Consider the following 14,758-nt stretch of genomic DNA (forward strand, 5'->3'; position numbering starts at 1 on the left):
AGAAAGAAAAAGGGGCAATGAAGCCAAGATGCCCTAGTTTAAAATCTCTGACCAGAATGGAAGAAAATGGGAAATTAACACTCTGTAAAAAGGATGTCATTCTTGCTGACTAGAGTCAATTTTTTTTTTTATCAAAGGGCATGCTTCTAACCTCCAGCACTCTCTTCCATAGACCACTTTCATACATGAGTAACAGAAATCGAGTCCTAGTAACACCCAGTAAATGAGGGAAAAAGAATAATGACTATATTAGTAATCAGTAATATTCTGTCTTCTATGCCTGTGAAAATGAATGAACTGTTAAGGGAATACAAATTATGTGGGAAAATAAAACCATGTCCAAAAAGAGAGAGAGCAGAAAATGAGTGTCAGCTAATGGCACAATGCCTGCTGGAGAAGAAATGGAGTTGTCACTAATATCTAATTAGCACGTGTCGATAATGTGATATAGACCCATATATGATCCTTTCATCTAAATACTGTTCAAATTCTAAGTGATAAAGTGCAGATCACTGATGTTTCCTTGGATTGCTCTAGAAACATTTGAAAATTCTAGACAAAGGGCAGAAGACAAAGTCCATTTTACAGTGTGAGCATTTATTTTTCCATCTTGTTATGCTGCCCATCCAAAGAAGACAATTATTAACACATGGGTAATTTTGAATGAGTTCCAAAGGCTCACATTTGTGTGGAAAACTTTAATACTATTCAAATTTTAAACTCTATAGTAGGACAACAATATTATATACTTCTCGGAAATATAGTTTCTTATACTCATATCAATCGATAAAAATATGTTCCCATAGGAATTGTGTTTGCAGGAGCAGAACTGATACATTCTTCCAATAAAGTAAAAATCTTTTTTACAATTTTATAATTATTGTTACACAGTAACAATAATTGTATGTCCATTAATGAATCCATACTTTTCATATTGTTCATTTTATTTTATGAAAATTACAATGCCTCTTAAAAATAAGTAGCAAAGAAAAATGGCATTTCTGATTATACTAGATAAAACGGAACCACAATTCTTTTAAGATCAACATTAAAAAACAGCTAAGATGGGGCCGGGTAGGTGGCGCTGGAGGTAAGGTGCCTGCCTTGCAAGCGCTAGCCAAGGAAGGATCGCGGTTCGATCCCCCGGCGTCCCATATGGTCCCCCCAAGCCAGGGGCGATTTCTGAGCACATAGCCAGGAGTAACCCCTGAGCGTCAAACGGGTGTGGCCCAAAAAAAAAAAAAAAAAACAGCTAAGATCAAAAAATTTTTCTCAAAGGAATTAGGTTGCTGTTTAGAAAATAAAAATATCAGAGATCAGAATTCAAGAGAAGAAAATTGATGATATGGGTTCAATATTTTGTGTTCAACTTCCTTCCTTGCAATTCGTGTGATTTCTCTCTCTCTTTTTTTTTCAAATCAAATTTTCTGTTAATTTTGGGGCCACACCCGTCTGTGCTCAGGACTTACTCCTGGCTCTATGACCAGGGGTCATGCCTGGCAGTTCCCAGGAGAATTTCAGTGATACTGGATCAAACTAGTTTGACCATGCATAAGGCAAGAGACTATCTGCTGTTCATGTAACTTCTTAATTATAATAGGAGCTTCTCATTTAACGAATATTCAGATGCTAGCTTTTTTCTACCCAAAGCCTTGAGAAGCTAGTAAATATGTCCCCTACCTTTATCTTCTGCAAAGCACAACCATGAAACTAGATCATTATTATCAACCTGGAAAGAACTTGTACATACACTTAGCACCTGAGATCCATGAATGGATTCATGGATTCAAGAATAAGCCAGGAAATCTCCTAGTTCTGATAACTAATAGTGTCTGTGTTGGTCACACAGGACTGTGTGAAATTAAAAATCAGTTTTCAATGAGCACAGCATATGTATGTATATATCCATGTATACATATGTATGTATTATTAAATATACATAGTACACACAAGAGCATATATAGGGGTATATATACCCCTAAATTCAGTACTGAGGTTCATCCTAAACCTCCAACAAAAATGCTCACTCCTAAAATGTCCCCTGAAAGACAATTAACTGCATAGTTTTCTACTTTTTACTGGAGGATTGACTTTTTTATTAATAATTTTTATCTTGACCAAAGTGGATTACAAATCTTTCACAGTAGTATTTCAGGTACATCAGGGGCATTCCCACCACCATTGTCCTCCCTCCACCCCTGTTTCTAGCATGCATCCCATATCGCCCCTTCTTTGCCCCCCTGGGCCGCTATGTAAGTGGTCCCTTCTGTGTCTAGTTTGTTGTAGATTCGAAATCGATTCTGTTGTAGTTGGCTTTGGATTTGGTGTTTAACTCTGATCATTTTTTATTTATACTCAATTGACTTTTAATCAGTTGCTAAGTACTGATTTTTACACAAAATATGAGTTGCAAAATCTAACAACATATTAAAATGATCATATGCCATAAACAAAAAGGTTTCATTCTAGGAATGCCAGAAAGTTCTAACATCTGATATTTTTAATGTAATACAACGTACTGAAAATGAAGAATAGGTTTGGAGCAATAGTACAATGGGCAGAATACATGCTTTGCATATAACAGGCCTGCTTTTGATCCCCAGCAACACATATGGTCCCCCCAAAGTCCTATCAGGACTGACCCCTGAGCTTAGAGCCAAAATTAAACCTGAGTGCCACCAGGTGTCCTACCACATGTGTGTGAACAAACACGAAGCCACAAAAAATAAATGTACAGCATTTATATCATAAACTTAATGACTGAATTGTTTGCAATGACTAAGCAACTTCCCATCATATAAAAATAGAATATTAATTAAATATAAAACCATTCTATATCCTACTACATATATATTTATATATACTACTACACATGCACATATATATACATATATGATATAGAGTGATAGTATAGTTAAGGTGCTTGCTTTCCATCTTGCCAATCTATAGTCTATCCTTAGCACCACATATAGAGTTTCTCCCAAGAACTCCTGGAATCAGCTTTGGTACTCTCTCTCTCTCTCTCTCTCTCTCTCTCTCTCTCTCTCTCTCTCTCTCTCTCTCTCTCTTCTCTCCCCTCTCGCTCTCTCCTCTCTCTTCTCTCCCCTCTCTATTCTTTCTCCTCTTTTTCTCTCCCTCCCTTCTCTCTCCTCTCTTTCTCTGTCTTTATCTCCCCTCTCTCTTTTCTCCTCTCTTTCTCTCTCTTCCCTCTCCTCTCTCTGTCCCCTCTTTCTCTCTCTCACACACACACTATAAAGTGTGATAATAGCATTTATTCTAAAACTATTTGTTTTGTCTTAAGCTCCTTCCTTATAAATCATCTTCTGTCTATTTTCTTAAATTGAAGTAGGATGTGTCACTTAAATCCTATTAACTAGAGATGAGTGACTTGGTCATGGTCCTTTGAAAGACAAGAAATATAGGCAGAAATCGTCTCACTCTGCAATAACAGTCCATAAAATGTCCTCACCTTGGCTGTAACAAAAAGAATAGAGTTCTAAGGGTAAATTTCAGTTTATAATTTATTCTGTGTGGGTCAGCATAAGTTGAATTTTAAAATCTTAATTATCCTCACATGTGTAGTTTAAAGCATCTTTTAATTAAGAGGGAAATTTTTTAAATAAAATATTCATTCTCTCATCTCCCTCAGATTTTTTTCTGTGATTATAAAATCTGTTCCTTTTCCCACGTTATTGTAACTTTTATTTTATTAACTCTTGTTTAATAATATGGTTGGATTTGGGGGGGAAACATAATTTTTAAACTTTCATAGTAAGTGCTAAAGTCAGAACTCATGATCATTGCAATAAAGTAATTAATTTAACTAGATCTGAAAATGAGTCTATAAAATTTAACTTCACCATTTTCTTTCTATTATCAGATCTTTTTTCAAGTCTCCTATGCTTGTTCCTGTGGTTTGGCTGATCTGAAATTACTTTTAGATCATTGCAACTATTTTCAAAGTCAGTTTGGAAACTATACAACTTCAGAAGATATCCATGGATATCCTCCTCAAATATTTTACCCAATTCTAAAGAATGCTGCACATTTTAAAATATTCTGTATACTTCTAATGCAATAGAACAAAGAAAAAACATTAAGTTCTACATGGATACTCTAATAAAAGATTAAAATGCCATAAGAGTTTCTCTACAACATGGGTGAGAAAGGCTTTTAGACAGATGGGAGAATAATAATTAAAAATCCCTTTTCTATTGAAATAAGCTAAGAGCTAGATGAGAGCTAAAGTGAGATGTGAAGAAATATTAACCCTGATACATTTTTGGATTCCTGAAATCTGAATTAAAAATACCTGTGAGTATATCAGTGTTTTTCATCAGGATTGATATAATTGCAAAGGATATGTTAATAAATGCTCTCTGAATATAAACCTTATGAGAAGTTCCCTTTATTATATGCCCAAGTGTCATATCTCAGAGAATTATTCTCAGTGACCAGAACTCAGTATAGACATGCTGCCATTCACAAGTACGCAACCCAATTAAATGATTTTTCTCTCCCAAGTTTTCTTACTATGAAAAAAAAACTATGATTGATTGACTTATTTATCCTAAGAAATATGTGAAAAAGTAAGCACCTGAATATCATTGACTACAGTATTATCCTGACCACAATGTAGGTTTAAAAAGTTAGAATGATTCTTAAAAAAAAGTCAAGCAAGCTAATCAGAATCATTTTGCTTATAAATTTATAGAATATGTTGCAAATTTTTATATAATTTGTATAGTTTAAACATGCAAAAAAACATGATCACAATTTACACACAAGCTACCAAAAATCTTCGGGCTTTTATGGATATATTTTTAAATCTACCTGAGTTTAGATATTAAATGCTTAGGATTGCTAAATAATTTATAAGGCAGTTGATTCAAAATCAGTATTAAGAAAGCAACATTATACTCTACTTCCAAAATAAAGAAGAGAATGCCTAAAAATCTAATCCTCTTGAAAACCTGGTTATAAACCTATAACAAAATATAAAAAAAACCCAATTACCTAAAACCTCTAGAGATGTAGAATAAAGTCAGAAAATTTAGAAAGTTGTAAAAACTGGAGCAAGTGATTATTAGCATAAGGCAGTTCTCTTTTGGGGTGTGTGTGTATGTATGTGTGTGTTTTCCTTTGAGTGTCAAAGACTCCCTATATTTGTATTTTTATAACCAGAAGAGCTAAAATGAGGCCTAGGGATTCAATATCATCATAAAATAAAAAGAAGAACATAGACAGGAACATTTTTATTAATACATTTATTTAAACACTTTGATTACAAATATGATTGTATTTGGGTTTCAGTCATGTAAAGAGCACCTTCCTTCATTGGTGCAACATTCCCACCATCAATGTCCTCTATCTCCCTCCTCCCCATCCCCCACTTGTATTTGAGACAGGCTTTCTACTTCCCTCATTCATTCACATTGTTAAGATAGTTGTCAGTGTAGTTATTTCTCTAACTACACTCACTACCCTTTGTGGTGAGCTTCGTGTCGTGAGCTGGACCTTCCAGCCCTCCTCTCTTTTAGACAGGAAAATTTTAAAAAAGCTTACCCTGATATTATATTGAAACTTGGCTTAAATCTCTGACTGAACTACTCATTTATGAAGTTAAACAACTAAGTTAACATATGATTTAACTGAACTAACACTCTCCACCAAACTCAAGACAATGTCAGTTAAATATGACCAAGCTAACCAACTTTAATATTCATTTGAGAGAGAGATATAGTCATATGAATTAATACAGACAGGATGGCTCAATCAATAGAAATTCATATTTTCAAAATTCTAAAACTGAGAGGTCTAAGATCAGAGTCAGTATGACTTTTCCTGTACACCTCCTCTCCAACTCGTCTTCAACCTGTATTTAGATGGTTTTCCATTTATATGACTGTATCAGATATTTCTATCTTAAATGTTTTACACAATGTATTCATGCTCACGCTAATGATCTACTTTTTAACTAAGTTATTCATTTTAAAGACTATTATGGCTGTAGGAACATGGCTGAGAAAGAGAAAATCAGAATTTTCACTTTCCTGTGATCACAGGAAATCTAAACTAAAACTTGAATCAATTCACAAAACCACAACTAAAACCTCAAGGATAGCACTGATAATTTTTTAATTAATATCTTTATTTAAACACCTTGATTACAAACATGTTTGTGGTTGGGTTTCAGTCACGTAAAAAACACCCCCCTTCACCAGTGCAACATTCCCATTACCAATGTCACAAATAATAAGTTTGAAGATGAGCACAAACCTTCCAAGAAAGAAAAATAAAAGGAAACTATTTCTAAGGACTAGAGTTTTGCTTTAGGGAACAGCGGGGTGGTTATGCCTAGCATCTATCAAATCAACACTAAAACCCTATATTTATAGCACTGGAATGGGAAGCAAGAAACTATATGGTAAAAACAGGGAACAGAGCAACCAACAGGCTACATACTTCATGGTGATCTTATGCAACCTTGATGGTAAATGTTATATTTGATAGCAGTTGCTATACTAACAGAACCTAAGCATGAATTCCTAAGGTGGGATTCACCCATCCCAAGCTAATGGAGCTGAGGAGCTGAGAAACATTCACTGAAACATTTTCCAGTCAACAAACAAACCCAACTTCTCTCACTCCATAGCCAATTTCTGTCAAGAAAATGTTACCCCAACAGTCAAGCAAATGGAACATCTAAAGAAGCCTGTAGATCTCCCAAAATAGCTATTAGCCCCCACTGCCTGCTGTTCAACTTCCATTCCACCTTTGAGGGCATGCTGTGTGACCGAAGCCTGTCCCCTCTTAAATTCATCCAACACAATGGTTTGCCAGCTATGCCAAGTCATGCATAAGTACCACACAGCAACCTGGGGCCAATTTTCAGAACCTGACACTGTTGAATCTCTGGCAGCCACACAAATCTTTTTGATCTTTGTGCACACATAACTCTGGACACTTGAGATCTTGAGCCCATGCTGTTCTACTGGTCCATTTTAATATGGCATCACAGTGTCACTGTATTGTCATAACTGAATGTCTCAGTAGACTTCCAGGTCTGCTAAAATTTGGCATGCAGATGCATTTGGACACCAGTAATGTTTATCCCCAGTTTGCCCTGTACTTTTCTGAACACAGGAGGACCTAGTCAGACTTGAGCTCAAACTCTTGATCACTGCTAGGTCTATTCAAATTTAGTTTAAATATTGGATAGTCTTAGAATAATGTAAAATATCTAAAATCCAGAATCTCCACAAAAGTCACATTCAACAATTCTATATGTTTTGAAATTATTCTACATATTAAGATGTTGGGAAATATAATGTCATTTTAGGAGAAACATCAACCAACATAGGCTAGTCCCCAAATAAAATAAATATTAGAATTGTTAGAAAAGAACTTCGGAAATTAGCACTATACACAGTAAATTAAATATACTTGTAATGAATAAAATATCACAGCAGATAAATGTATACAATGTCAAAATTGATATAAATTTATATTATTTGTAGTAGTATTAATTAAAAGACAAAATTTAGCATAAGTTAACTAAAGCTATAGCTAGGAAATCTTAAAACACATAAATAAGAATATAAGAGAAAAGAAATATAAAAATTGGGGGCAGGAGTGATAGTAGAGTGTTTGTCTTGCATGCAGAAGGACAGTGGTTCGAACGAGATTCCAAGGAGTGATTTCTGTGCACAGAGCCAGGAGGAACCCCTGAGCACTGCCAGGTTTGGCCCAAAAGCCAAAAAAAAATAAAAATAAAAATAAAAGATTCATAAAAAATTGTTGAGAAATATTCTAAAAAGCTGAGAAAAATTAATGTTTGTGTAGGAACCTTAAAAATTAATGTATTGAAGGACCAGATCAGTGGAGCAGCAGTAGGATGTTTGCCTTACCTGTGTCTGACCTAGGACAGACCTTAGTTTGATCCTCCTGCATCCCATATGGTCCCCAAGCCAGGAGAGATTTCTGAACACAAACCCAGGAGTAACCCCTGATATTTGGAATATATTCTAATTAAGAATATATATATTCTTAATTAGAATATGTTCCAAATCAGCTTATAGATTCAACACAATCAGCAACTTAATAGATTACACTGCAAATTTTAATATGTAGTTTCTAAATTTATGTGTAAATTAAATAAGAAAAAAAGTGGCATTGCATGCCTGAAAAAAAAATAAGATAGGTTGATTTGTCATTAGTGTCAAATATGACATCATATCTGTCATGTTACAATAATGAAGATATAGTTGCAGCAAATAATATCAAATGTGCACCCCTCCCCAAGCCTGTTAAGAATGATTCTTGTACAGACTAAGCCCTAAGCATGGCTGGGTGTGATTCAAACAACACAAAATAAAGAAAAAACAGATTAAATACTTGTGTATGGTAATTGTCATGTCATGGTGATTACTGTGAATTATTCAAAAAAAAATTAAATGTCTGTCAATTTTTTTTTTTACTTTTTTCACAACTGAATCCAGCTGCCAGAGCATAGATCCCAAATAATGGCTTTGGTCATTGGCAGAGTTGAGCTGGTGATGTCCTCTGGCCATGTCATACAAAGATTAGCTGTGCTGGGTTTTAGCCTCAATTTAACATACCACCATCTTGGGCCAGAGAGATAGCATGGAGGTAAGGCATTTGCCATGCATGCAGATGGACAGTGGCTAGAATTCCGGCATCCCATATGGTCCCTCGAGCCTGCCAGGAGTGATTTCTGAGCGGAGAGCCACGGGTAACAGTCGGGTATGACCCAACAACCGAAAAAAAAAAAAAAAGAAGTGGCCCAAAAACCAAAAACAAACAAACAAAAAAACAGTACATTAAATTATCATACAAATAGGGAAGCAACTCAATAATACTTCTTAGAAGCAGAGCCTAACTTCCAGTCCCTTTAGACCAGGCAATCTGGCCTAAAATGTATTCAAAAATACAAATAACCTTGTCATTTGTGAAAATGTGGATAAATTTGGAAGGCATGAGGCTAAATGGACTGTTCAACTGCCCTATGATCTTATTCATATCTGGTATCTAAAATAAGCAAATCTTATTCATATCTGGTATCTAAAATAAGCAAATACAGAGTAGAATGGTGGTTTCCAGGATTTATAGGATGTGGAAAACAGCAAAATGTAAGTCAAGGATTTGACTTTTACTTATAATATAAGGAATTTCTAAAGATTTAATATTTAGTCTGATAATCAACACTATTTTATTTTATGTTTAAAAATTGAAATATACACATAAGGATGCGTCTCAAATGTTCTGATTTCACATTCAAAATTGGAATATTGTATAGTCATGAATGTGGTGATTAGTTTTTTGTAATAAACATTGTGTAATATATTATGAACATTAATTTACCACATAATGGGACTAGAGAAAAAGCTAAATACTTTAATTTTTAAAACAATATTTAAGAGTAAATGAAAAAAAGAACAGATATAGTACAGGGAGGTAAGGTGCTTGTTTTGCATTCAGCCAACCCTGGTTCAAATCTCCAGCATGGCATTTGGTCCTCTGTATACCACCAAAGGTCACTCCTGAACATAGAATATAGTGCCAGAAATAATTGAGTACTCAATGTATGAATCCTCCCAAAAATAAATAATACAAATATAGGATAAAATTTATTAAAATCTTTGTTCTTTTAACCCAAAGTTTGTTAATCACAAATCAAAGTTAAAAAAAAAATGACCAGTCTTTTCACTCAAGAGTGCTCTGAAAAATCAGTGAATTTGTATAAGTAAGTCCTTCTTATGTTTTTTGACAAAGGAACATTGAATCTCTCATTATTGCTATACATTATGATGTTTTCATTGCTCTTAATACAATAAAGACCTACAGATAGCAAGGTGGAACTAAAAATTGAATTAAGAGGTCACTGCAGATATTCAACTTTGGTCTACTTTACCAATTAGATATTGAATTCCTCCAAACACTAAAATTAATTCAATTAGCAAATATTTCATTAAAGACCTCTAAGCCATCGAATCCTAAGTTCTAAATAAAACGATGTTTTATCACACGCATCATTCTATAACAATTTTTTGTTCTTTTCTTTATACTCATGCTTCTGCTTAAAATACTTAACCCCACCCTTTACCCCACACATGTATACCTGCTTAAATCTTATTAATGTACTAAATTCTAGTTTAAGGTCTATTTTAAATAGTAGTTAAAGCTTTCTTTCAACTCCACATAGAATTAATTTTCTTAGTTCCCTAAAGATATTTATTATTACAGGAAGCCACTCTTCAGTGATTTACTTTCTATAACTTGCCTCTTCACAGTTCCCTGAAATACATTATCACTTGCTGCATAATTGCAAAATGCTTTGCACAGAATTGATGCTTACCTAAAATATTAGGTGAAGTCGTGTATCTAATTTCTAATTCACTCCTCTCTGATGGTCAGGTTTGCATGTAATAAATAATGATATGGTAATTAAATGGGATGTGGAATGACCACAAAGTACTCGTTACTGCAGCCACCGACAAAGGAAAACATCTCAGGTTTCACAGGGAATGCAGGATTATGATCAACAACAAAACAGAATCTCAATCAGGTTCACAAATTGTCCATGTGAATCACGGAAGCATGACAAAACATAATAAAGAGCAGAATGCCAGAGAGCTGACTCTGATTGCTGTACTAGAGTTAAATTACTTAAATCTTTGAGGGTCATAAAATCTGGCACATTTCTTAATCTTCCTACTCAGTTTTATCATCTATGAAATGGATATAATAATAACAATGTGATCCTCTTTATAAAATAAATCTGCAAATTACCTGATATTCCTCTCACAAAAAATTAAATCAGTATTCTCACCTTGCCTATGGATGCCTTCCTTTTATTGAGTAAGGTATAGCTTTCCACACTCATAAAAATGAGGTTATAAAGATATTGCAGTGATGCAACATCTCCTTGACTCTTACTCTTGATACCTATGAAATCCCAAACTGTCACATAAAAGAACATGAATATCCACTGAATCTGAAATGCCAGAAATACCAGATTAAGAGAAAATACCAGATTTGATCTGAGGATGTCAAAGGATATCTGAAGACGCCCTGATGATGCAGTCTATAACTTATCCTTGTTGAGTGAGGGAGCTATCCACAGACTTCATTTCAGTTTTTAAACCACTAAGAATGATACTGATTGATGAAAAGCACATAACTCTACTAAACTTGACCCAAATTGCAAATATGCAGTCAAAAAAAAAAACTTTCTCTATATTATTTATAACCACTATCTTTTTTTGTTTAAAAATGTAATGCTGCTATGATAAAGTCTAAAATGTGTGGTAGAGATTCAAGGTAGAGCTTACTCACTTGGCCTGGCTTCCCTTTCTATTTTTAAGAATATAAACTACAGGGCCGGGTAGGTGGCGCTGGAGGTAAGGTGTCTGCCTTGCAAGCGCTAGCCAAGGAAGGACCGCGGTTCGATCCCCCGGCGTCCCATATGGTCCACCCAAGCCAGGGGCGATTTCTGAGCACATAGCCAGGAGTAACCCCTGAGCGTCAAATGGGTGTGGCCCAAAAACCAAAAAAAAAAAAAAAAAGAATATAAACTACAAACACGAGATCATAAGTTTGATACTCGCTGTTGCCCCACGTCATTGAATTCAATCTGGTGACACCACTAAGGTGTTCCCTAGGGCTACAATAGGATACCATCTCTGATGCATCAGAATTGTGTGAATACACCACAATTTATTGTGGGAGAAATACAACGAAGCATGCAACCTTGAAACGTCAGTAATCACAATAGTTTACACCTCTAAAGGATAGGAAGGAAGAAAATATCCAACTCATGATTATGGGGTAGTTGGAGGGAGAAATTTGAATAAATGAGAAGCTTGAGTATTTGCCAAATTTGGTAAAGCACTAAGGGTTTGTGTAAGAGCTTAAAAATTGAGAAAAACTTTACTAATATATGAAGAAAATAAGATAGTTATTTTACTTGGAAATTGAGCTGTATTGTTGCCTGGAGTGGGCAGAAAATAGAAGCATCTAAATAATCAGATAGTTAATTAATTGTGTACTTAAAGGTGTCACTTGGCCTGGCTTCCCTTTCTATTTTTAACAATATAATTTACAATGTGAGAGAAGAAAGTAGTAATACAGGAGCTACTTGTATATATGGGCTCTAGAGCTTTCTAGATTTGAAAAATAAAGCCACAAACATAACAAAAAAAAAAAAACTTGAAAATATCACAGGATGCCAAAACTAAGAAATGGCTTCCTAAGAAAGACTGATTTCAGAGTGTTACAAAAAAATAAAATCTAAAGATCCAAGTGGGTAACTTTAGAACCTCAGAAAAAAAATTAAGATTGGTGCCCTCAAATAGAAAACAATTAGGCTAGTCTTGTGTACTTAAGACTATGCCATAGATTCTCTTTATTTAGCATGAAAGCTGTTAATAATATTACACATGTTTTATGCTAACATATTTATATAAATACATTTTAACTGAATCATCATGAGTTATGCAATTACAAATTTATTCATAATTTAGTTTCAATCATACAATGTATAACATCCTAACATCCTTTACCAGTGCACATTTCCTGCCATCAATGTCCCAGTTTCCCTTTTGCTTCCCCCCTACCCTCTCCCATGCCTGCTTCTGTGGTAGACTTCTTCCTCCTCCTCCTCCTCCTCCTCCTCCTCCTCCACCTCCTCCTCCTCTTCCTCCTCCTCCTTCTTCTTCTTCTTCATCATCTTCTTTTCTTCTTCCTCTTCTTCCTCTTCTTTCTTCCTTCTTTTCTTCTTCCTCCTTTTTCTTTTCTTCTTTCTCTTTTCTTCTTTTCTTATCTGTCTTCTCCTTTTCCTTCTCATCCTCCTTCTCATCCTCCTCTTCCTCTTTCTCTTCCTCCCTTTTTTCTCACCTCCTTTCTCATCCTCCTCCTTTTTCTCCTCTTTCTCCTTTTCTCCTCCTCCTCTTTCTTCTCCTCTCCTTCCACCTCCTCTTTCTTCTCCTCTCCTCTTTCTCCTCCTCTTCTCCTCTTCCTCTTCTTTTTCCTCCTCCTCTTCTTATTCTTATTCTACTTCTTGTCTCTATCTCACTTGCTTGCTCCCTCCCTTTTTAACACAGTGGCTTGCAATATTGTTATTAAAGGGGTATCATGCACCTATTCATGGAATATTAAATGTATAATATTAATAGCCAGAGACAATAGAGATGAAGTTCATGAGGATAAGTCCAGTGTAGGAAGCTTGCCATGTATAGCGGGGAGAATGCAACTAGGGTAGAGAAGGGACCGCTATAACAATTTTAATGATCACTTAGACTAGAACTGGGTGCTGAAAGAAGATAAAATGATAGGCATGATACCCTCTTCTATGTCAATTTACTATTAATAAAAACATCAATGAGATCTATATACATAGCTTTTGTCCAATGGCATAAATTCAGCAATGTTCATTGGATACACATAGAATTTTGGTGTTTTATCTTTTAGAATGGCACTGAAAACATTGATTTGACCCAAAGAATACAGACATTTCTTTTACTGTTACTTAGAAAAATAAGATAGAATGAAGAGAATTATGGAACTCTAAATCACTTCAGGCAAGAAACAGACTAAGAAAACAACTGAGTTGCAAATACTCATTTCTTGTATAAACAAAAGATTTGTGTTCAAAACACAGAAGCAAAAGTTGTGGAGAATTATTTCCAGGTACTTGAATGATTTCTAATCAAATAACAAGATACATAAGAGAAACTGAATAGCTATTAGTGAGGTATAGTGACCTCCATATTTTCTCTCTCTTTGAACAAGAGTTTACTAATGCTGATCTACCGGAACATACTGGGTGTGTGGAAAAGCACATCTCTCTTAGTTCCATACATCTTCATATGAAGGAAATTTTATAGAAGAGGCACATTCAAGGATGTTCAGGTAAGGTTTGAATCTGGTTTGAATGACCTAAAAGTTGAAATATTTCAAAGTTGAGCCTGAAATGATTTGTTGGGTTGTTTTTGATTTTTGGTTGGGGCCACACCGAGTGATTCTCAGGATTTTTTCTATGTGCAGGAATCATGTCTGGTAGGATTTAGAGGACCTTATAAGATGCTGGGATTGTATTGAGGTCAGATTCGGGTCAGATGAAAGGAAAATGCCTACCTTCTGTGCTATCTCTATGGTCCCAAGAATGAGATATTTTTAAGAAAAAGTAAAAAAAAAATAATTTGAGGCCAGAGGAAAGACTATGGCACCTTTAAAAGTTGTCTTAATTTTTGGGGTATTCCTTTCATAAAATATTGGGGTCTACTCTTCTTTTAATATTAAAAATCATCTTATTAAAAACAAAGATGATCTTAGTGATGCTTCTAAAACTTGAGTGCAGCTGAAGTGGTATAGTAAGATTTCTATGATTTAGAAAGACTCAAAAGGTGTTTCTCTTTCTCCATATATTTTGTTTCATCACCTTAAGCCTAGCTCTTCTATCATGAGACCATAAGTTAGGAAAGTCAAGTGATGGGGCAGTGGGAAATAAAAGTCAGGTGAAAAAATAATGTTTACTTGCCTGTATCTGTGAGGTTCTGGTTTCAGGCAGAGATTGAAAGATCACAACTACATGTTAAGCACTTAAAAAAGAATTTCTTATCCAAGACAGTTCTAAGCTTTTAGGGGCCAGAAAGAATGTATAGTGGGTAGGGCATGAGCATTACATGAGCCTGATCTGGTTTCAATCTGTAGCATCCTATATCACTACCAGTCACTA

This window comes from Suncus etruscus, chromosome 17, assembly GCF_024139225.1.
Source record: "Suncus etruscus isolate mSunEtr1 chromosome 17, mSunEtr1.pri.cur, whole genome shotgun sequence".
NCBI classification, from domain to species: domain Eukaryota; kingdom Metazoa; phylum Chordata; class Mammalia; order Eulipotyphla; family Soricidae; genus Suncus; species Suncus etruscus.